Source organism: Hippocampus bargibanti, linkage group LG16 (assembly GCF_051943395.1).
Source record: "Hippocampus bargibanti isolate YZ-2025 linkage group LG16, ASM5194339v1, whole genome shotgun sequence".
NCBI classification, from domain to species: Eukaryota; Metazoa; Chordata; class Actinopteri; order Syngnathiformes; family Syngnathidae; genus Hippocampus; species Hippocampus bargibanti.
The window spans coordinates 7,752,825-7,777,610 of record NC_142749.1 but is presented as its reverse complement, the minus strand read 5'-3'; the positions used below and the strand labels follow the sequence as shown (position 1 = coordinate 7,777,610).

The following is a 24,786-nucleotide window of genomic DNA, read 5'->3' as shown; positions in this document are numbered from 1 at the left end:
CGACCCCTGCTCTAGTGCATTGATTCCGACGGGGCACTACTGAAGGCCTAGGAGCGACGTGTACGGCCCGCCACTGAATTCTATACACTGTTGTTGTGATGACAATATGTGAAAGGCTGAAATTATTGACTTTTGAAAATAATCTCGCCACTGTTTGAAATAATGGTGTATGGCCTATTCAACCCCCCCCCCTCACCCCGAGTGAGGGCATGCATAACTTTAATAATCAGTGTAAAAAGAATGGCCAATATGGTTGACTGAGCAGAAGCTGTATCGTCGCCTGTAAAATGAGGCTGTCATTTCTGCAATGAGAACGGCTTTCATCTTTTTAACAGAAATTCCGGAAGAACAAAAAAAAAAACACTATTTATTGCTTGAACTAAGTAATACTTCTTTAAAAAATAATATATATTTTAAGATATATGACCCGATGCTACTATAACTACAGCCATACAAACTACCTGTTCGGAAACAAATAATGATAAGTCACACCACATTATACAAGATAAAAGAACACATTGTCTTCCTACACAGCTATTTTATCCCTCTCCCAATTCATCCTGTGGCTTTCCCAGGATAAATGAATAGCATCAAAACTCTTTTCTGGGCGACAGTTTATTATGTCTTGTGGACAATTCAGAAACGGCCACACAAACACAGTGACAATGTCAATTAATTTTGCTTAAGCTTTTAGCCTGATTTTTTAAAATATTTTTTTAATGCCGGCAGAGTTGCAGTGTCCTTTAACAGTTGTTCATGAAGCGATCCTTTTGCACATAAGCGTTGGTGCTCCTCTCACGAGTCCATGTGTATTATACCCACACCAGGTCAGAATGCTGAGAAAACTGGACCAAAATTGACATTTTCTCAATCAAACTGACAAACAAAACTGTCCGGGATCAGGCGGTGACAGAGATAAGAAATAATGCAATTTCATCAGACCTTCATGGTCTGTAAGAGCTACAAATCATGTCTAGACCATGCAACCACTACCGTCAAGATAGGAGATTTCTCAGATTGTATGGACTTTATGAGGTAATCAAAAAGGTATCGTCCATTTTCTATTAATACTTTTTAAAAGAGCACAATCCAATGTGATCAAATTGAAGGATTATTAATTGATGCATTCCTTTGCCATACAACAATTCTTCTAGAATTAAAAATATAAAACAAATTAAAGTTTATCACAAAGTCAAAAACTATTGACACCACATTGTTATATCCACTGATTTAATTGAATATACAGTGATACCTCAGCTTACGAACTTAATTTGTTCCCAGAAAGTGTGTAAAATGAAAAGTTCGTCTTCCAAACATTTACTTCCCATAAGAAACCATTAAAATGAGAATAATCCGTTCCCAGGTCCCCATAAAACATAATTTTCTACTAAATAATCCTTAGACTACACAACATACCTTATTTTATGGATAATACATGTGCTATTGAAAGAAATAAACTCTACTGTATAATTAAGTCATTTTATTCACCTTTTATGGTGGTCGCTGATGTAGTTGCCCCTTGATGATATCCGAGTGAAGTTGCCATGTTTCTCTGCGATAATACCCTCACTCACACTGCTAGCTGCTTTTCATTAATCCAAATCAACAAAGGTTTTTCAACCTTTTCTATTGCCTGAGACCGTTGCTTATAGAACACAGAAACACCCTTAGCCACATCGATTTAGCATACTGGTACTGGGACGCTAAGTCACACCTCGTTGGTGTTTTTCGATGATCTCCTCCTTCTGCTCTACCCTAATTTTCTTTTGTGTCCTCCTCGGCTTAACATTAGCCTGTGGTGGGGTCTTTTTTGGGCCCATTATAGGAAAAATGCTCTTGATAACAAACCACGTCCACACTCAAAGAAAGGGGGTGACGAAAACTAGTCCGCCCGCCACCGTGGCGATGTTCGACTGTGTGGTTTGGTGTTCGTCCGCCGAAAACTAATCTGCCAGCCACCGTAACGCTGTGTGGTTTGGTTCGTCCGCCGAAAACTAGTTCATCAGCCAAGAGTATATGCTCGCGAATTTAATGTTCATAAGGTGAAAAGTTCGTAAGCTAAGGTGTTTGTAAGCTGAGGTATCACTGTACTTTATAATATATTTGACAAGTGAAGTACAATTATATTTAAAATGGATTTACGATAGGTGCTTGCAACGACTATGACTCTTTTGTTTTCATTTTTATGCACCATCTGTCCTTGGAACATGTTTTATTTTATTTTTTTATTGTAATAGATATATACTCTTCTCCATTATTTCTAGACGATATTTTATACATGCATTCCCAATCCATAATTGCAACAACAGACATTGTTTTGTTGAAGTGCAAGGAAAAAAGGAAGCGCAATCATGCTGTTTTGGAGGGTAAATGGCGCTCGAAAAGCAATTGTTCATCCAGATTCTCTTCATATCTGTGTGTCTCACTTTGTTTTTTTTTTTTTTTTGAGGGCAGGAGTCTGATCCAACTTGAGCAACAGTTTTTAACATTCTAGAAAATGTATCACCTGGGTTTTTTATTGATTGAATTGTACTTGCTCACTCACAATGACATTCAATAATTGTCTGAGTATGCTAAAAAAATCCGCAAGTAACACACAGTGTTAAAGTTTTAAAATTTTGTGCACTTTATTGAGTGAAAGATATATTTGATTTGACCCCAAGCAAATTATCTGTTTAGTGGAGAAACCTTTTTGGCTAGAACAGGGGTGGGCAAACGTTTTGACTCGCAGGCCGCATTGGGTTCTAAAATTTGACAGAGGGGCCGGGCCAGGAGCATTTGGAGGGAGTGTTTGGGCCGGAAATACTAAACCTAAAGCATTAAAGGACAACCGACGCCACCGGACAAGCTATGTCCATAATTTATAAAACCACTTCAAATGACTTCGAATGAGCGTATTTTACAAAGATTCCACAGCATATAGCTATAGTTTACGTTTTAAGACTTGCGCTGAATATTCATGAAGTCTTGTTTTCGAGTTGATGACGATCCCCATGTGACGTTATGTTTGGACCGCCCCTGACCGAGAAAGGACACACAATGCATTTTGGGTACTTTGTTTGGTCTGAAAACTTCGTGTTGATCCGTGTTGATGGCGAAATTAGAAGGAAAACACATAAATAACGCCATGGTGAATCGTTGTGTGTTGCACCAAGACAACTATTTGATCGCTGACACAAATTCCCAGCTGACAAATCAGCCCATTTCCAACGGAGCTTGGGCGCAATCTTCTGCATTTTCTGGGTGCTACATTGCTGTCATTGACGGCTCGAATTGATATGGGAGGACTCCTTGAATCAATTGCAAACATTTATGCTTTCCTCTTCAGAACTATTTGAATCATATTCATAACTGGATGAGTAACAAGAAAGCATCTTCTCCGAATCTGAAGCCATTGTTTTGATTCTCGAGCAAGGCAAGATGTCTTGGCGTGACGTCACGAACAAGGGGGTGGGACCTTCTGAAACTGGCCATTTTCGGATTCATTTTGAAGTCATTTTTATTGGTGTTTTTCATTTTACTAAAAATATCAGCCTGCCTGTTTTGGGTATTTTAGATGCTATAAAACGTTTTTCTGATGTCAGTGGGAAACAAAAAAAAATGGTGCCGGTTGTCCTTTAAATGTAGTGTGTACAAACCTCATAGCACAGTAAGAACACTACAACCCAATTTATTAACTGTCTTTCAAATGTGAAAAATATCCCTGCTCAGTTATTAAATTTGTCTCAAGGAATATGGCGTTTACATACTATTTCGCAGATACTTGGAGGAGGAAATGGAAATAGATTAAAATAACATAGGCACTGTGATTTATCAAGATTGCGTCTGTTTTTAATAAATTTTCATTGAAAAGGCAAAGTTAAAGAAATCAACATTTATTGAAAAATGGAATCACTTTCAACATTCAAAACATATTGTTACACAACAAAATATTCAAGCGCAATGATACCTACTTGTGTTAAATTCCGCCAAATCATAGATGGTTTGTCCTGACCGCGCGCTCAACAAACTCTCCACTGACGGCCTCGCCTTCACGCGCAAACAATACACGTGTACCGTTGCCGAGCACACAAACTAGGCTACCTGCAGTTGAAATTTGCATACTCGGCACGGCAGCCAATCAGAAGCCTGCTTCTTTCTTCCGGACTTTTGCAAGCGTTATAAAGTCGTGCAATTGCATGTCATTTTCCAAAATAGATGCACAGAACCTCAGCCCAGAAGAAAGATTCAAAAGAAGCTAACAACATATGTGACGCTACAAAACGTAAATTTACATTAAACCGTGACTGTAAAGTGTATGTGAGACTTATGAAAGGGGCCTAGTGGCTCGTAGCAACCAATGCAAACGTTGCATTGTGCACCACAATGACAATCGACTACTGCAGCAAAATCTACAGCCATGCACATTTACCGTGAATTAAGCAAGGTAGCATTTGTAGTAGGTACATTCTTGATTAAAAAAAACTTTATACTTTGTGACAATGTTTTTTAATGTGATTAGTTGTCTCATTGTTCTTCAAGTTGTGAAAAATGGGGCAGGCAACGTTTCAGTTATCTGCCCTGTTGTCCGCTAACTTTTTGTCATGAGTTTCAGACACTGTTTTTACTATAGTTTGGGCAAGTTCGGCGGGCCGGATCAAAAAGCCTAACGGGCCGTATGTGGCCCGCGGACCGTAGTTTGCCCAACTCTGGGCTAGAACAACAATGAGATTTTTTTCAGAGTCGGTTTATTGGGTTTCCACTCCTCAGATGGGCTTTTAGCTTTCTTCTTGACTGAAACTCACAAAATCATTCACTTTTTGTGGCCGGTGTAAAGTAACTCAAAGCTTCAACATCTTTGCTAGGGATTTAATAGACACCTGGATTCAAAGGCATAGGATGACAAATCAATAATGAACCAACATTTTTTTAAGAAGAAGACATTGAAAATTTAAGGCAGATGAGCAATAAAGTGATTTATGCTTTATGTTGACAAGGGCGGAAGTATACGCCGAAACATGTCAGGTTGTCACGTCACTCGAGGCTCGAGGGCTGGGCTCGAGTGACGAAAGGACAGCGGGGAGTGTGGATCCAAAATACACGGCGAGACAGATACTCGGATACAAAAGTCTTTACTGAGGCACGCATGAAAAAATAACAAACAGGGAAGAGTGGAGGAAGATAACTAAATGACAGCAGACCTGGCAACACGGAAGTGGAAACGGCAATGTCCAAAAATACTCTGACGGAGACGGTAGTGAGCGACAGACAGATATAGGCAGAAGGCACAATCAGTGAATGACAATCAGCTGTGGGAACCCAGGTGAATGATGATAGGTGCAGGGCCCACGACGCCGGGTTGTGGAGGCACACGCACCGGAGGGCCGCCTCCAGGTCCTGGTTCTTCCTCTCCGTCTGTCCGTTGGTCTGGGGATGGTATCCAGACGACAGGCTCGCCGACGCCCCTAGGGACCGACAGAAACGTTTCCATACCTTGGACACGAACTGCGGTCCCCGGTCCGACACGATGTCCGTCGGAATCCCGTGGAGACGGACGACGTGGTTAACCAGGAGTTGAGCCGTCTCGATGGCGGACGGCAACCTGGTTAACGGGACGAAGTGGGCCGACTTGGAGAATCGGTCCACAACAGTAAGGACGACCGTCTTGCCACGGGAGGGGGGGAGGCCTGTCACGAAGTCGACGGAGATGTGGGACCAGGGTCTAGACGGTACCGGTAGCGGCCGGAGGAGTCCTGCCGGGGGCTGATGGGAGGCTTTCCCACAGGCACAGGTCGGGCAGGCTTTCACGAAGAGGGTGATGTCCCTCCGGAACCCCGGCCACCAGAATCGTTGGGCGATGAGTTGGATCGTCCTGTTGACCCCCGGGTGACAGGCAATCCTGGAGGTGTGCCCCCAGACGAGCACCTCCGTGCGAAGAGGGGGGGGGACGAACAGGCGATCCTTCGGGCAGCCCCTGGGGATGGGGGTCGTCCCCTGGGCTTGCTGGACTTTTCTCTCAACCTCCCACCTCAGGGCACCCAGGATGCGCTGGGCCGGCAGAATGTTGGTGGTGGTGGTCTCCTCCTTTTCTGCCGGCTCATGGATGCGGGATAGGGCATCGGGCTTGGTGTTCTGTGACCCTGGGCAGTAGGTGAGAGAAAAGTTAAAACGGGTGAGGAAGAGTGACCATCGGGCCTGACGGGAGTTCAGTCTCTTGGCCGACCGGATGGCCGCCAGGTTCTTATGGTCAGTGAAGACGGTGAAGGGGTGTTTCGCTCCCTCAAGCCAGTGTCTCCATTCCTGCAGGGCCAGGACGACCGCCAGCAGTTCCCGGTTGCCGACGTCGTAGTTGGCCTCAGCGGGGCTGAGCCGGCGGGAGAAGAAGGCTCATGGGCGTAGCTTCTGGTCTGTGGGAGAGCGTCAACCTCAACCGTGAACGGGAGATCCGGGTCGGGATGACGCAGAACAGGGGGATTGGTGAAGGCTAGACGGAGGCGATTGAATGCCCCCTCAGCATCGGGCGTCCACCTGAAGGGAATCTTGGTGGACGTGAGGTTAGTGAGGGGGAGTGCCTTCTGACTATACCCGCGTATGAAGCGGCGGTAGAAGTTGGCAAACCCCAAAAATCGCTGAAGCTGTTTCCGCGTCTTTGGGATCGGCCATTCCACCACCGCTTTGGTTTTAGTGGGGTCGGCCCTGAGCTGCCCCCGCTCCACGATGAACCCTAGGAAGGACAGAGAGCGGACATGGAACTCACACTTCTCTGCCTTCACATAGAGCCGGTTTTGCAGGAGCCGCGCCAGGACCCGTCGGACGTGTTGCCGGTGCTCCTCTGCGGAACGAGAAAAAATGAGAATATCGTTGTCCGGTTAAAACTTCGTTTTCTCTCCTGGTTCGCGCATTGTCTGGAGTTCACTTGATAAAAATATCAGCAAGTACAATAGATGGTGGACAAACATCTACTTTATTCTAATGAGGCAGAGAAAGCACTTCTCGTCTAGGTGGGACGAAGACATGAGCACAAGAAGCAAAGAGAAGCAAGAGAAAGGGCTCCCGCTTTGACAAGTTTTTAAACGTACAGAGTGGCGATCTGTTGTCCAATCAGTTGCGAACAAGTCGACCTTTCCCGTCCAATCGGTTACGAGCAACTCAGTGTTGGGCGGGTCTTAGATTGAAGTTGGAGCCGCTGCTTTTTCCTTCCACGGCTATTGTACTAATAAGACTGATAGTTTTATTTAACTAAATTAGACTGAAATTAAACGTGCACAATTCATAATATATACTAAGCTAAACATGAAAAACATATGTTTACTTAATATAAACATGAAATAACGTAATATGTTTACTAATGTGCATAAACACTCTATCATTCCCTCCTGTTGTACATTTAAACATCAGTTCATACATTTCCAAAAGATTTCATGCATGCACGTCATACTAATTGCACAGGGAACCATTCTAATCTCATCTATCCAACGTCTAATATTATTTAACTTACCATGGAGAAGGCGAAAAACCTCTATCACAATTTTGCTGCTGTGATATATAACCTCTCCATTTTTGAGGGTTTTTAATGAGGAAAACTCCTTCTCGGCTCTCCGTTTTCTTTTTTTGCTTTTGTTCTTTGGAGCAACCACTCTCTGGCCATGGTGTACTATCCCTAGCTACAACACTGGGTCCCCTTCACGCATTTGTTGATACAAAACCTTTGCGTAATTCACCTGAGAATTAGTTATCATATTCATTAGCATTGTTCTTAAGCATGGAATAATACAACCAATGACTAAGAAAATAAGTACAATCACAATTGCGAATGGGATAAACAGTCTGAGCAAAGTCCTATACCAGGAGCCCCCAAAGAGCCCGTCAAAGATCCACGGTTGATCAGGCCGGTGATCTTTGGCCATGGCATCTCTGAGATCCCTGACAACAGACAGAGCATCAGTCATGTTTATGGAATTCGCTTCTTCGGGTATGTACGTACAACAAGTATCACCCACCATAGCACAGACGCCCCCTTGTGGCGCGGTCAAAAGGTCCAAAACCATTCTATTTTGCAGCACCATTTGTCTAATTGCTGCAATTTCAGTGTTTTGCATTTCATCTACTTCCAAACTGGCGTTTACAAACACTTGAAACCTGTAGTCAATTGTTTCAATTCGTAGCATGTTTTTAGCTACTCCAATTTGTGGAAAAAGAGCTAACATTACCTTACTTCCCGTGCTATGGTGTTTGAATTGTTCTGGAACATCAGTTCCCCAGATCGAATCGTGGGGCTTAAACGACACTCTTCTTTTCACATGATGGTGTGCTGGACGACTGGTAACGATGAAAGTATTGTCAGTTACAGTAACAGGTGCGCACATACCGTAGGCTTTCGGAGGAATAAAAGAATATACTTTCCAACCACATAACCACCAAAGATGTGAAGATACAGGTAAAATGGTGACATTGGTGTTTAACGGTAGCACGTATAAACATCTATTCTCATCTATAAAACCTAGATTTTGACCTGTACCGTACATTGCAACGCATACTGGTAATCGCAATCCGCTCTCGGTCATAACCTGATTTTCAGTTTCCAAAATGGTATCCAAACTTGGAACAATCTCTCCTCTCGAAGCATTGCGAAGAACTGGAAAATGTTGATCAGGTTTATGCGAAGATATTAACATATACGCAGCTCGAGCCATTTTATCTCCAAATACCTTTGAATGCACTCTTTGTTGCGTTACAGAATGTGGCATAAAAGAACAAACAAAGCAATTACTTTTCCTATTTTGTTTAGCAATTAATGTAGCATAACGATACCACGTGTTTGATAACAACGGATTCCAGTCATGTTTTTCTCCTGCAAATGGTTGATATAATGCGTCCATGACATCTGAATTTTGGGCTTTTTTGTCAGGTGTTTCCATCCAGGCTGTCGGTTTGATGTGCGGTTTGTTTTTGAACGGCGATGTCACGACTGGTGTTGTCAAAGATGACAACATGCATATAGTTACAGGAAAACCAGTGTGATGTTCACGAAAATCAGGACAGAGTCTCAAGTCCATGCATCCCGCAACCTTGTGGGTTACGATAACGAGTTGGATATCTGTCATTGTGCCAGTTCCAGTTCCTAACCAGTTCCCTTGAGTTATCTTTCTGACAATTCGTTTTGCTTCTTGGGCACAGCTATTTTGAACCCATTTTGTTTTGGGCTCAGAATGGACCACAACTGAGTCCCAACCAGTGGTCCAAGTCTTCCCTGACTTGATACGAGCGTACCAAGGACCATGAGGGTAATCACTTCCCGTTTGTCGTGCTTCGTTCCTGAGGATGTTAAGAGGAAATGAGATGATTCCTGCATCTTGTAGTGGCAAGCAGGCTACAGGATGTGCCATGCTAGGGCACTTTTCTGTCATCGTTGGTTGCAATGGTGGAGTTTGGCAGGCTGATGGAATGGGAGGCTTTACGTGCGTCATCTGGATTGCCTCCACTAATTCATACAGCAAGATGATGTGGACCAAACCCATGGCTATTGAGTGGTTTGGCTCCGTCTCTCTTCCACCTGCTCCGGATCTGGTTGGTGAACGATTTTGCAGTGGCTTTGATGCACCCAGGTGGACCTCTCGGCGATTTTGATGGCAGTTGGCGTTGTTATCAGCACGGTGAATGGCCCCTCCCACTTTGGCGCCGACCAGGATTTACGTTTAATCGCTCTGATCAGCACGCGGTCTCCGGGGCGAAGCAGCTTCTCGTCCTGTGGATACAACAGGGCAGACTGCGGCAGTACACAGGCTGACTGAACCTCTTTTGTTGTAAACATTTCACACAACCATTTTGCCAACAAAGCACCTGGATCTGATTCATTTTCTTGCCAGGGCACACCTTCCCATAATGGGAGGATGAAAGGTCTGCCATGCAAGATCTCAAAAGGCGTTAAGCCATTATTAGTGGGTGTTATTCTCATATATAATTTAACCAAAAACAGACATTCAGGCCAAGGTTTGCCTGTTGCCTCCATGGTTTTTCTGAGTCGATTTTTTATTGTGCCATTCGTTCTTTCAACCAATCCTGCACTCTGTGGATGATATGCACAGTGGTTTTTTAATTTAATACCTAAATGTTCAGAAATTTTGGTGATTACGTCATTAACAAAATGTGGTCCATTATCACTCCAAATTATTCTTGGTATGCCATGTTCTGGAATAATATGTTTGCATAATGCTTTTGCAACGGATAATGCATCGGATTTCTTTGAAGGCACAATTTCCACCCATTTGGTGAATGAATCAATTAACACCAAACAGTATTTATAAGAATTACTTGTGCTTAGTTCAATGAAATCCATGTGGACCACTTCAAAGGGGTGTGACCCTTGTGGAAATGTTCCTCTTTTTGGTCGCATGTTACCTTGTGGATTGTGTTTACAGCAAATCAAACAACTCCGACAAAAGTTTTTTGCATACGAATTGAAACCTCTGCTTAAATGGAATACTTTCCCTGCTATAAACACCATGCCCCCTGTTGATATATGTGAACTACCATGGCTCAATCGAGCCACCATAGGGAACATGTTTCTTAGTAAACATGGTTTGTTGTCTATTTTATACAACTCATCAACGAGCTTAGCACCATCAGCAAGCCACAAATCTTTTTCGGACTTTGTAGCTAACGCTTGCATGTCCTTTAAAACTTGTGTAGGCACTAATTCACGCATTTCTTGATTGACCAAATTGAAAGTAGTCTGAGCGGCGTTCTTAGCTGCTGTGTCCGCTCTGGCATTGCCTGAGCTAATTCTGTCTTTAGCTCTCGTGTGCGCTGCACATTTGCATACAGCTACACTTTTTGGAAGGAGGATAGCTTTTAATAAGCCTCTCAATAAATCTGCATGTTCGACAGATTTTCCGTTCGATGTAGTCATTCCTCTGCGGTTCCACTGAGCTGCAAAGCAGTGAAGTGTGGAAAACGCATATTGACTGTCCGTAAAAATCGTCACCGTTCTCCCTTCCGCCCATTTACACGCTTCAGTCAATGCAACAATTTCTGCTGCTTGTGCTGAATACGTGTTTGGTAATGAGCCATCAGCAACAATTTCAACATCGGTCACAACAGCATAGCCTACCCTGTTAGCCCCTGCGTCTGACCTAGACGCAGAGCCATCAACGTACAGGTAGATGCTGTCAGGTAAAGGTATGTCTTTTAAGTCTGGTCGTGGTTTGCAGTTCTCATTTATTCTGTCAACGCATGAATGTGGTTCTCCGTCCACAGGTAGAGGTATAAGTGTCGCTGGGTTAATGCTATTGCACCTCTCAACAGTTATATGTGGTTGTTCCAGCAGGGTTGTCATGATAGACAAATGTCGTGCTGGTGACAAGAAGGTCATTTTTGTGCCTGTAATCAATAAGTCAACTGAGTGTGGTACCATCAGCGTTGTGGGATGAAAAAGTACTAGTTCAGCTGACGACTGAACTGCCAACGCTGCGGCACACACTGCTCTAACACATGCTGGAAGAGCTGCAGCTACTGGATCCAGTCTTTTAGAATAGAATGCAACTGGTCTCAGCTTTTTTCCATGCTTTTGTAACAGGACTGAAGTCATGTATTTGTCTTTGCAGTCAACTGTTTGAACAAAAGGTTTGTCATAGTCAGGTAAAGCTAAGACGCTAGTGTTTGCTATCAAATTTTTTAATTCTGTAAATGCTTTACTGCCCTCTTCGGTCCACTGAATAGAGTCTTTCAGTGCCATTTCGTCTTGGTATATAAGTGTCAATAATGGTTGGGTAACTTGTGCATAATGCGGAATCCAAGTTCTGCAATAATTGCACAGTCCCAAAAACGTCATCATCTGTTTTTTCGTCTTAGGTCGAGGAACCTGCAAAATTGTCTGTTTTCTCTTAGTTGTCAACTCTCTTCCCTTTCTTGACAAAAGATGTCCTAAGAAAACTACTTCTTGTTGACAGAACTGCAATTTATCCAAAGAAGCTTTGTTACCTGTATTCGCTAAATATTGGAACAAAGCTATTGATACAGTCTTGTTCTCATCTTCAGTCGGTGAAGCAATTAAGATGTCGTCAACATACAAAAGAATCTGAGAAGATTCAGGATGTTTAAAATCAGCAATACACGAAGACATTTCCTGTGAAAAAATTGTAGGACTATCTGTAAACCCTTGTGATAATCTTGTATATGTATATTTTTTCCCATTAAATGTAAATCCGAACCAATGACGTGAATTTTTGTGTAACGGAATGGAGAAAAAGGCATTGCTCAAATCAATCACTGTAAACCATTTTTTGTCAGGTTTTAAACTGTTCAATAATGTGTGCGGGTCTGGCACACACGGAGCACGTGATTGTATGGATTTATTTACCTGTCGTAAATCATGCACCATTCTCCAAACTCCAGATTCCACTTTTTTAACAGGAAATATCGGTGTATTACATTCACAAGTTGGGTCTTCAATCAAAATACCAGCTTTCACCATATCCCGTATTACAGGGGTGATGCCAATAATAGCGTCCTGTTTTAATGGATATTGTTTAAGTCTTGGTCGATAAGTCGTTTTAGGCAATACTTCAACTGGTTTCGCTGTTTTAAGTAAGCCCACATCAGTTTTTCCCGATGACCAAAGGGTGGCAGGGACGTCTGGAAAGTCCTCCGCCCCTAAAGTGGCCATCAGTCATAATTCTAGTGAATCGACCTTTACTGGGTCCCCCATAGCGTCAACTACGAAGGACTCCAGAAAATTCACTTTTTTGGGTTTATACCCTTCTTCTGTTGGTACTAAAGCTATTTGCAATTTTTGTAACAGGTCTCTCCCCAACAAATTTATAGGACACTCTCCACTCAAGACCATAGTGACCTTGTATGGACTTAGTCCCTCATCTAAAATTTTTATTGGTTTAGAAATCGGTAACAATGTCACTTTCCCATCTGCAGATACCACAGAAATTTGTTGTCGACTCGGAGTGACACCTGGAATGGTGTCTCTTAACACTGATCTGCATGCACCACTATCGCAAAGAAATTTGACATCCTTTTTCCCGATTTTTAGCCAATAATAAGGTTTTTCGTTTTCCGGTAAGGTTAAGGCAAACACATTAGTCAAATCCAAGATTTCAACTGGTTTTATTGATTCCCATTCCTCACTGTTGTGATTGTTGTCATCAGTGTTGAAATGGGGTTCCTCACGTCAATCTGAATGTTTTGTTTTATGTCCTTCACCATATCGCGTATTATATGGTGGAGGTCTGTAAGATTTCCCTTGTTTCCTTTTCGGTATAGGTTTCTTTTTGCAGTGGCGAGCCATATGCCCTACACTGCCACAACTGTAGCATCGATCATTGTGCGGCATCCGTCTCTTCATCCGATCCTGGTATAACACGTTCTCCATTATGTTACCCATGGTAGATGCCATCACATGTTCCATCGGCGAATCTGCACCATTTCCCCACTTTTTTCTCACCACTTCTTGGGCGTGTATTGCCCATTCCATGAGATCAACCAACCTTCCAGTCCGGTGTTGGACATAATGTTTGCGAATGAAATCTCCAATTTCCGGCGTCAAATTCTGCAAAAATGTTTGCTTGAATTGGTTGACATATATAGAATTCTCATCAGCAGATTCAGGAATACAGCAGTGGTTTCGAAAAACATTTTCCAAGCGTCCCCGAAAAATGTTAATATCTTCCCCACGTAACTGTCTACAATTCTGAATCAAGCCAAAGTTTGGTGTTTTCTTCCATAATGTTCGGATGTTTTCACAAACCAATCTTCGTTGGGTTGACGCTTCCTCGTACGTCATATTTGTTCCCATCGATGTTTTCCCAGTAAAGTCACCTTTCACCCGATTCCAATGGTGTCCCAAGCATCTCCTGAAAACCTTAAGTGTTTCTTGTCCATTCAACTGATAAGAAGCACATAATTCCTCAAAATTCTCAGTCCAACTTTCTGCATTTTCAACAACATTACCTAGTCCTTTACACGCTTCTGCAACATCACTGTCGCCCCATGGCCGATAAACCAAGATAGTTTGATCATGTATGCTTGAAGAATTAGGATTTGCTACCTGAATCAGTGGCAAAGCGTCACAGTCGCTTCCATTATTCATTTCAATTCCATTCAACTCTTCAAACGGATACAATTGTCCAGAACAATTTGCTTTGCTCCTCGTACGCGAAGAGACACAATCAGCGGCAATCTGATTTGCCATCTCAGGTTGTAATCCTCGTATTCCTCCAGTAGGGGTCATAAGCGCTCCATTCTGCTGGTCTGCCCAACAGACATTTGGAGTCATCACCTGGGGGGCCCACGCAGGGGGGCCCACCCGCCCCACAGGGGTTGAACAAATGGCGTCCTCCCCCTTCTTCAGCTCTGTGGAGGAGGGGTAGAAGGGGGGTCGTGGCGCCTTCTCGGGGCAGCCCCCCGCCTCTCCCCCTCGCCTCCCGTGGGGGAGCCCTGGGGGTTGAAACAATGGCTGCCTTCCATTGTCCACCAACTTTTCATTGGGACGTGCAACAGACGAAGCCACAGTTTCATCGTCAGAGCTCACTTTGGAAGACATTGCAACTATCGCTTTCTCCTCTTTTTTCATCCGTTTGGCTTCCATTTCTCTCTCTCTGATTTTTGCTTGCGCAATCCAAGCTTCGCAGGCAATTATCTCGGCACGTATCTTTCCAAGAGATTTTTTCATCGCGGATGCTTCTTGAAGTTTCAATAGAAACAAAACTTCCGTCAAGGGTCGTAGCTGTAATGCACCAGAGAACGTACTACAGTCCATCCACTTCTTGCAATAAAGTTCGCTACCTGGGAACTTTTTGGACATAAACTCTACGTCCCTATGAATTGGGGTCTTTTTAGAAAAAATAGCACCCATTTTCACGATTGCAACAACAAATTCCTTCTTTAGCTATCACAAGAAAGGAAGCACACCTCGCGATGTTGATTCAAACCCAAGAACAAAGGGCGTGATTCGCGCCAGTCCTCAGCCAGGATGCGCGTTCACGCACACACACAAGGAATGCTCTTACGCACACACGCACACACACACACACACACACACCAACGGCTCAAATGACTTCGCCCCCACCCTTTTTTCTCCGAGACAAAGAACTTTCTCTGAGCCACGATGCTAGCATAGACAAACCAAGTTAAAAATGTATTTTTGATCTTATTTCTTTCCTCTCGACTCAGTACAATAGCAGCTGCCCTAAAACACTTCCGCTCTACAGACTAAAAGCGGTCCACCACACAAACTGAATCCCAGCTATCACCACCTTGTGAACAATATTCTTTCGCTGGAAAACTTCCGATTCACATTTCGGCGTGTGGATATTGCGTGCACCTTAATATGCACTCCTCCACCGGCACACGTATTCTCATTTGGCCACCTTGCCTAACGAAAATCGCTTCACACCGGTCCGTACGTGAGTCAAGTGGAAAAGAGACTCTCTGGCCAGGAGGTCTCACAATGCATTCAAACAATGGCTGCTAGCTAGCGCGCTACTTACTTAGTGAACTTTTGAATGCTGCCGTGTAGTCCTTCAGCCAGAACGCGAGGAGCACAACTGCCACCAGAAAGTTGTGATTCCTTCTGTCTCTCGCGTGGAGGATTTTCCGCGAACAGGCTTTAGTGAAGAACGAAAAAAAAAACTTCGTTTCTTCCGTAGGTCGCCCCAATCAAAGCGCAGATTTGACGCGCATCTCAATGCGGGTCTCCCGTCGAAAAATCATAAAACGGGTCAATCGCCAAGAGCTTCTTTAGCTCCCGTCTCGCTTTGACTGGTCACCCAGGTTGTGGTCCTCGAGCAAAGGCTGGTCGACGTAGCACGGGTTTTTCGGCACCAATTAATGTCCGGTTAAAACTTCGTTTTCTCTCCTGGTTCGCGCATTGTCTGGAGTTCACTTGATAAAAATATCAGCAAGTACAATAGATGGTGGACAAACATCTACTTTATTCTAATGAGGCAGAGAAAGCACTTCTCGTCTAGGTGGGACGAAGACATGAGCACAAGAAGCAAAGAGAAGCAAGAGAAAGGGCTCCCGCTTTGACAAGTTTTTAAACGTACAGAGTTGCGATCTGTTGTCCAATCAGTTGCGAACAAGTCGACCTTTCCCGTCCAATCGGTTACGAGCAACTCAGTGTTGGGCGGGTCTTAGATTGAAGTTGGAGCCGCTGCTTTTTCCTTCTACGGCTATTGTACTAATAAGACTGATAGTTTTATTTAACTAAATTAGACTGAAATTAAACGTGCACAATTCATAATATATACTAAGCTAAACATGAAAAACATATGTTTACTTAATATAAACATGAAATAACGTAATATGTTTACTAATGTGCATAAACACTCTATCAATCGTCAAGATAAACAAAAACAAAAACATTGAGGAAGTCCCTGAGCACATCATTGATCAAATTTTGGAAGACGGCGGGCGCGTTCGTGAGTCCGAACGGCATCACCAGATATTCAAAATGTCCTAACGGTGTCTTAAATGCAGTTTTCCATTCATCCCCCTCCCGGATGCGGACCAAGTGGTACGCGCTACGGAGGTCTAATTTGGAAAAAATGGTTGCTGATTGAAGGGGCGTGAAGGCTGAGTCCATGAGGGGGAGGGGGTATTTGTTACGGATGGTGATGTCGTTCAGACTCCGATAATCGACACACGGACGCAGGGTTCCGTCCTTCTTGTCAATGAAGAAGAACCCTGCGCCCAGCGGAGACCGAGACGGCCGAATGAGTCCCGCCGCGAGGGAGGAGTCTATGTAAGTGCTCAGGGCTTCCTGTTCCGGTTGTGAGATGTGGAAAAGTCTGGAGTCCGGTAATGGAGCCCCTGGCTGCAAGTCAATAGCACAGTCATACGGTCGGTGGGGCGGCAGGGATTGGGCGTTGTCCTTGCTGAACACCTCCCGCAGGTCGTGGTAGCAGTGTGGCACGCCCTTGAGGCAGATGGCCTCAGGCGCGGTCCACCGCGGGAGGCGTCTCGCCCTGCCGTAGCCGACCGTAGGCGGTTGGCGTAGCAGTAGGGGCTCCAGCCCTGAATGGTGGGACCCTCCCAGGAGATTGACGGGTCGTGGGTATTGAGCCAGGGGAGACCCAATACCAACGGCGCATTCCGGGAGGGCATAACTAAAAATTGGCGGTGCTCAACGTGGTTCCCCGCGACCCGGAGTTTGAGCGGGGCCGTGAGGTGGGTGACTCGGGCTAACAGTCTGCCGTCCAGGTCGACCATCTCCTTTGGGGGGTGGAGATCGATCAGCTGGCAGCCCAACGAGTCCGCCAGCTGGGGGTCAATGATGCACCCGTCGGCCCCCGAGTCCACTAGGGCCCGCACGGTTTGGGAGCTGGACGGGCTGATTAATTCGCTGTCCAGCTCCAACCGCGTAACGGGGGTCGTGGATTTGACCTCCAGAGGTCGCTGTGGTCGCCGTCTTGTCGGGGACTTGCGTGGACCTGAGGTCTTCGCCTGGGGGCCTTGGGTGCGACGAGCCCCGGGGGTAGTGTGGTCGTTCCCCCCCCCTATGATCATGGGTTCGGGGGATTCCTCCAGGCGCCGCACACGCTCGCTGCCGGGTGTGGGAGATCTGGACCGGCTGCGTGGCTGTCTGGGCCGTCGGCCGCGCTGCTCCCTCTGTCGCTCCCGAAGGCGGTGATCCAGGCCGATGACTATGGCGACCAGGTCGTCGAAGGTGGTGCCCGCGTCGCGGGTAGCCAACTCGTCCTTGAGGTCGGTGTTCAATCCGCGACGAAACACCCCCCTCAACGCTCGGTCGCCTTAGCCGCTGCCAGCGGCCCGGATGCGGAAGTCGACGGAGTATTCTGCGGCTGAACGGGCCCCTTGGACGCAGTCCAGTAGTCTCCCCTCCGCTTCGGACTCCGTCACCGGATGATGGAAAACCCGGCGTAACTCGGCGACGAAGTCCGGGTACGAGGTGCGCAGCTCCGGTCGGGATTCTCGGATGGCCAGCACCCACGTCTCGGCTTCTCCCGTGAGCAGGCTGGTGATGAAGGCTACCTTCGCCTCATCGCTAACGCAGGCGTATGGATGTTGCTCAAACACGAGCGTGCACTGCATTAAAAACTGAGCGCAGCGCCCGGTTTCGCCTGCGTAGCGGGAGGGAAGAGGAAATTGGGGAGCGTGCCTACTCACGGGCGGGGAAGACTTGGCCGTGAGAGCGGAAATGCGTGCCTCAGCCGCCTCGAAGCGTTGAGCCAGCCTGGTGGGAATTTGGCTGATTTCCGCGATGGCTCGGGCCAGCTGGCTCGAACGCTCCGCTTGCTCGGTGAGGGCGGCGAGATATCTGTCTTCGCCGGCGGGATCCATAGTTGGTCGGAGTATTATGTCACGTCACTCGAGGCTCGAGGGCTGGGCTCAAGTGACGAAAGGACAGCGGGGAGTGTGGATCCAAAATACACGGCGAGACAGATACTCGTATACAAAAGTCTTTACTGAGGCACGCATGAAAAAATAACAAACAGGGAAGAGTGGAGGAAGATAACTAAATGACAGCAGACCTGGCAACACGGAAGTGGAAACGGCAATGTCCAAAAATACTCCGACGGAGACGGTAGTGAGCGACAGACAGATATAGGCAGAAGGCACAATCAGTGAATGACAATCAGCTGTGGGAACCCAGGTGAATGATGATTGGAGGGGCCGTCTCCCAAGATTGGCGGAGGAGGTGACAGGAGGGGCGGGGCGCGCCCCGGATGGCAACGAGATGTGACACAGGTATTTGAACACCTACAATACACTGTCTGTAAGAAAAGAATCTGTTTTAAATTAGATATCAAGTAGACAGGATGAATTTAATACAACTAAAGTGATTTATGTTTTTTACTTTTGGAAAAAAAAACAAACTTTTGGAACGAGTCACTAAATTCTTACTTCAACTTTAGAACTCCAAAGAGTGTGACATTAACCATGAATTGAGAAAAACACGGAATCATAGTGAATAGGTGGCCTATAACACTCACACATAGAGCACAGCAACGGCTCATCCCCTAGATCACAAAGGAACTCGACACAACATCTAAAGAACTGCAGGCCTCGTTCGCGTTAGTTCAGGTCAGTGTTCAGGACTCAACAATAAGGGCCCATATCACAGCCATGGCAGAGTTTAAAAAATTGCTGAGTAAAAAGAACATGAAATGTTTGCGAATGGAAAAACATTTTGCATGAACTCAAAATTCGGAGGCAACTAACTTAAATACAGTTTTCAATTGGGCAATTCAACAATGATTTTAAGTTTTCACCGTGGCTTTGCTTCCGTTCACAATAAACAAATGATATTTTGTACAACACAATGTCATTTTTATTATCTTTCATTTCAAAATATGGCCAAAAATAAATTCGGCAAACTGTTTTGAAGCAAGCAACTTGCTGCAACATTCTGATGATGTTTTAAAATTTGTTCCAACTCAAATGACCATTTTAGACCCCTAGTTCAAATGAGTGAAGGCTTGACGTACTTGGTCATGAAAAATTTAAAAAAATAATAAATAAAAAATAATAAAATACAAAAAAATCGACATCATTGCCAATACGTTTAGGAGAATATTCTATGGGGAGAGCAAAGTTGAATTTTGGAGATTGTAATTTGCGGCTGCTTTTCTGTGTTTGATTACCAGATAATTGTAAGAGGGGATGTTTGACCAGGCTTTCATGATTGCAATATGCAGCACGCTTGCTTTCTGCAGCTCAACCACAACAGTCATCCTCTGAATAGTTATAAAACAGGGTTTTGAGTGGCCTGGTTAGAGCTCAGAAATGACTGAAACGCTGTAGCACGACTTGAACATGTCCATTTGTGCTAAAAAAAAACCTGCAGTATTGCTGAATCTAACTAAATTGCTTTTGTAATAATCTTATCACCCCTTCATATAGCCTGGGATGATGACTTTGGTTTTTCCAATAATGACGTCAGCAGAGTGTCACTGAGTTCTGCGTCGGACCTCCTCGTCATGACAATGAGCTTGAAATATTGAAGCAGCGTCCTATGAGAGCGAGGGAGAGAACCGTTGATGGATAGCCTTCTCTACAGCGTCTAATCATTGCATCCTTACATGTGCATAAACGCTGACAATTGTGAACATCCAAAACGTAGTCGGTGAAGTCGTATTTTAACGAATCTGGTACCGAGAGAGGGAGGGAAGAGGAAAGAGAGTGAGCGAGGGAGCGAGCAAGCGCGAGAGACCCCACGCAAGCGCGTAAAAAAGGAGGTTGGAGCGATTTTGTGGTGTGTCTATTTCACATTTGAAACCAGGCTGATGTGAGTTTTGTTTTTTTTTTTTCAATTATTTTTAGAGGGCCTTTGGTCCGCTGCATGGAACAGCTTTTCTGGATAATGAGGACGTACAGAACCCCGCGTTGACTGCTAACAACGCGCAATTTTGACGCCATTTCATTGCGCGTCGATTTTTTCCCTGGTGCGAATCATTCTCGCGTTTATATTTCAATATAAAAAAGTGCTGTTTTCAAAAATATCAGCGTGTCTTTTGAGCGGAATGAGAGGAGGTGGAGGAGGAGAAGGAGGAGGCGGAATAAGGGGCTGCTGTGCTTTTTTGGGGGGGTGGAAACGCCGGACGGAACTCGGTAAGGTGTACTGATGTGCCAATGCCTGTGCGTCTCCTGAGAAATATTCACGCAAGAAATGGCCCACTTGCAAAAACCAGAGAGGATACTAACGGGACTTTAACTCGGTTAGAAGCACAGTCATCTTTGGAAATGCGTTGCTGAAGGTAAGGCATATGTTGAGCACCGTGCACCCCCACCCCCTTCCACAGCCGCGATGTGAGACGTTTGCGGACTATCTTGGATGTTGATGTGTGCGCGATCCGCACCGCTCTGTTGGTGACTTAGCACATTGCGCACGAATAGTCCGTCTTGACGCACTATCACCATTGTGTGGCAATGGGAATTCAAGTGCGAATCACTTTGTTGTCACATAGCACTGACCGAGTGGTGTCTTTTTTCCCGTGGGAAGCTTAGCTCGGCCTTGCCTGTTGATAAAGTGTCACATCTGAACAGCTGTCGCTACTTAATACATTTAGTACCTCGTCTCTGTCACCACTATTAAATTGTGATTCCTGCTCTTTTTCTCCCCACAGCATTTTATCATTGCGTTTAGCGTCTTATCATCAGGCCTCCTCCATCCCACAAACAGATCAGTGGTTTAATAACAATACACGAATCAATCAGCTCAAGACGATTCTGTCAGAGCTCACTTGGTGACTGGTGTCTTCTCTGGTGGAAAACATCATAAACTCTGAGACTGACATTGTGGAAACGCAGACACACAAAGCCAGTGTCGTACAAGATCCAGTCAGGGAATTAAATGCACAGACGCTGATGATCCAGGGAGGGCTCCATTAATATTCAGCGGTGGTTGGCCAAGGCTTGCTTAATGGTAGACAACAAGACCTCTGTTCTGACAGGTCATTGATGAAAATGGTACACATTAAATTTCAGAGGATGAACTTGGTGTTTGTTCTTCTTAATCAAAGATGGACTCCTTAAATGCAATAGGTAGCAATCTTAAAACCCAAATATTAACTTCTTTTCATCTTAATGATGGTACATCACATATAAGATGAAACAAAAAAAATACTTTTAATAAAACACAAATCCAAATCTTTGTTCACTGCAATTCACAAATGTATTTGATAATTGAAAATATGACGAAGAGCACCATTCCCGAATTTGTTTTTTTTATGCCTGGGTGTTGATAAAGTGCTGGCCATGGCCTCTTGCAATGTTTGTTTTTCTTTTTCACAAGGGGTCAGCATCTTCCCTTTTTCCATGTTAGCGCTTTGCTCCAGCTTCAGCTGTTGTTAAAGCGCTATATAAAACCAATATGGACGGTATATATTGCATTGTATTTTGGACAGCCACCCTCATTTCAAGCTCATATAACTCCAGACCCATATAATTTAGGAATTAACTCTTTTTTTTCTGATGAAAGAAGAGGGTCTAAGGTTTCTAATTCTGTATTGAATGTTTATGTACTCCTAAAAGTCAATATTCTGTGGTTCCTGGAATTCAAGTGACAATGCTGAAAACCCTGGCACTGTAGTGGACACATTTTTGCACGTCTGGCAGTGAATTAGTTAAAATTTGTATTTCAGTTTTGGAAACCAGACTCCTGTGCCCCCCTTAAGTTCTCAAACCAACACAGTTAATTTTTTGGTGACTTGCTGACATTTTTCTTTTCCCTGAAATGTATAAATTACACAACTGAGAGAAAACAATACACAATGACAACACGGAGACAATCCAAAAAATATATTTACAGTATTTGGGTGATGGGTGGGCAGTGTCTGTAAAGACTTGTTTGTGATCTGCCCTCCCACGTAACAAATTCAGAGGCCAACTGCGATTATTTCCACAGATGAGAGAGCAACCTTGTCAGATGTCAGTGTTTATTCCATCCTCACAGCGATGTACAATGCAGTTAAACATACAAAAACAAACCACTTCAACATGACACCTACATGAACATTTCATCCGCATGCTCGCTCTGTGCTGACTACTTTGTCCTGCAATTCGATTAATTGTGGAAGGCCATGAATTTTAAAAACAAAGCACAGATCATATATTTGGTCGTAGATGAAATGGGCCCTTTATCTGCTCTCTGATGCTGTATTGCTGTGTGGTTTAATGGAAATTTTCAATTTTAGGACTAATGAGCCTAGTTATGAGACAAAAATGTACCGGTATTAAAAAATATACCGTCTTTGCTGCTTGCCCTGCTGGCTGTTATGTACGGAATGTCCATAAACCACCCGCATTAAGCACTTGTCCGTTCATTTATCTGTTTGGTTAAATGGTTGAAATATGAGAGGAAAAACGAAATGGTAATTCTGGAGCGTAGGTTTTAAAAAGGATTTGTCATAACCAGCTAAGTGTTTCGAAATTACGACAAGCTATGTAGTTGCGGCATTTAGAAGTGGGGAAGTGGGAAATTCCATTTGGCACAAACGATGACGTCAAAATGCATGCTCATACTTTTTTTTTTAATATTGTATTTATTTTTGGGGCGAGGGAAGGTGGTAATATTTTTTCAGAAGCTTTCTGGAGCAATGTGTTTTTACCAAGAAACTTCATAAAGTATATTAGAGTGAAGCTTTCAGTCATCCCTTTTAGAAATCAGTGTACTTCAAGCAAGCAAGCATTTGACACTTTTGTACGTTTTTGAAAAAAAAGAAGATATTTTGAAAAAAAGGAAAAGTATATGTTGTGTTCAATTTTGGATGTAAGTTATAACCACAAAAAATGGATTTTTACAATACAATACAATGACTTTTTCACATGTGTATTGAAAGATTTAGAAAAAAAAAAGAATGATAAGAGCACATATTTTCATGCATGCACATATTTTGTCCACACTTACCTCATTCACTCCCATTCACACATTTATTTGGGAATAGAAAATATAACGTAGAGCGCCATTCCTGATAAAGCGCTGGCCATGGCCTGTGGCAATGTTTTTTTCTTTTCCACAAGGGGCAGCATTGCCCTTTTTTCCATGTTACCGCTTTGTTCCAGCTTCAGCTGTTGTTAATGCGCGATATAAACCAATATGTATGTATTGCATTGTATTTTGGACAGCCTCCCTCATTTCAAGCTGATATAACTCCCTCCAGACCCGTATAATTTAGGAATTAACTCGTTTTCTGATGAAATAAGAGAGTCTAAGGTTCCTAACGCTGTATTGAATGTTTATGTAGTCGTAAAGCTCAATATTCTGTGGGTCCTGGAATTCAAGTGCCAATGACAAAAGTCCTGGGACTGGAGTGGGCACATTTTTGCACGTCTGGCAGTGAATGAGTTAAAATAGCATTTATGCTATGCATTGTAGTTAGGAAGAGTGTGGTCCTGTGTGGCCCTCATAGGAGCCCTGATGAAAAACTGTTGCCGGCTCCCCATACAATATGTTTTTTTTCCCAAGTCCACAAAAAGATTGTGGCAGTCAAAAAAAGATGCATGTTGCTCCAGAAATTTGACCTGTGCGATAATCACAAGTGTGCATATATGTGTATAACTCTCTTTAAATTAAATGGACTGGCAATCCACATGCTGCACATCCATTTTTTTTTACCACCAACTGCAATTTTAGTTACAGGTAACTGTGAAATTACAAATATGGTCATGTTATGTTCGAAAACACAAAATACGTGTACTATATATTCTTGACAGTGTCTCGCCAATGTTCTAACGACTCTCACCAACACGAAAGTGGTTTTTTCATATGTGCTTTCTTCCTGCAGCTGTGTGTGCCTCCTCTCCCTTCCTCCTTCACTCAAGCTCCCTCGTTCTCACCCGCAAGATGATTGCAATTGGCTGGGATTATCTGCCTGTCCACGGCAGTTTCGAAAAGTCGAACATGGCTGGTTGGGCCGAGCTTTACACGCTACACAAGTGTGGCAAGGTCATATGACTGATTTGGTCCTAATTTTGATGTTCATATCTTGATATGATAATGATATATCCCGCAGCCCTTCTCGCCCATTTTAGTTCGTTAATTTGAAAGACAATCATAACGAGAGGGAAATCCAGTTGTTAGCAGTGACAATTATTCAGGTTCTATTCCATTGAGAGCAAAAAGCGTTATATTCCTCCTAATGCTCTCATAAGACGACACACGAATGCTTGCTTATTTTGTGAATGTCTTGTCTCGTATTCTAATACCGCAACTGAGATATGGCATGTTGTCTATGTGTATGAGCGCAATCCCGCTTTCATATGTGCTTCTGCACCCACCCTCTCTCCTCCCATCACCTCAGAAGTAAATGTCACATCACTATGAGCTGTGGGCCA

At 44.1% G+C, this 24,786-nt stretch overlaps 1 protein-coding gene across 4 annotated transcripts in view; it reads left to right on the top strand.

Annotated features, from left to right (window-relative positions):
- Positions 1 to 24,786, top strand: part of nlgn2b (neuroligin 2b) — a 151,632-nt gene that overhangs the window by 57,718 nt on the left and 69,128 nt on the right. The window contains exon 1 of one of the 4 annotated variants that reach the window (XM_089017109.1): positions 19,932 to 20,239. The exons of 2 other annotated variants lie outside the window; for them this stretch is intronic. The gene's annotated coding sequence lies outside the window, so the exon portion shown is untranslated. Of the gene's footprint in view, positions 1 to 19,931; positions 20,240 to 20,275; positions 20,709 to 24,786 lie in introns of those variants that run through there. One more of the 4 variants, XM_089017106.1, reaches the window with a different exon arrangement.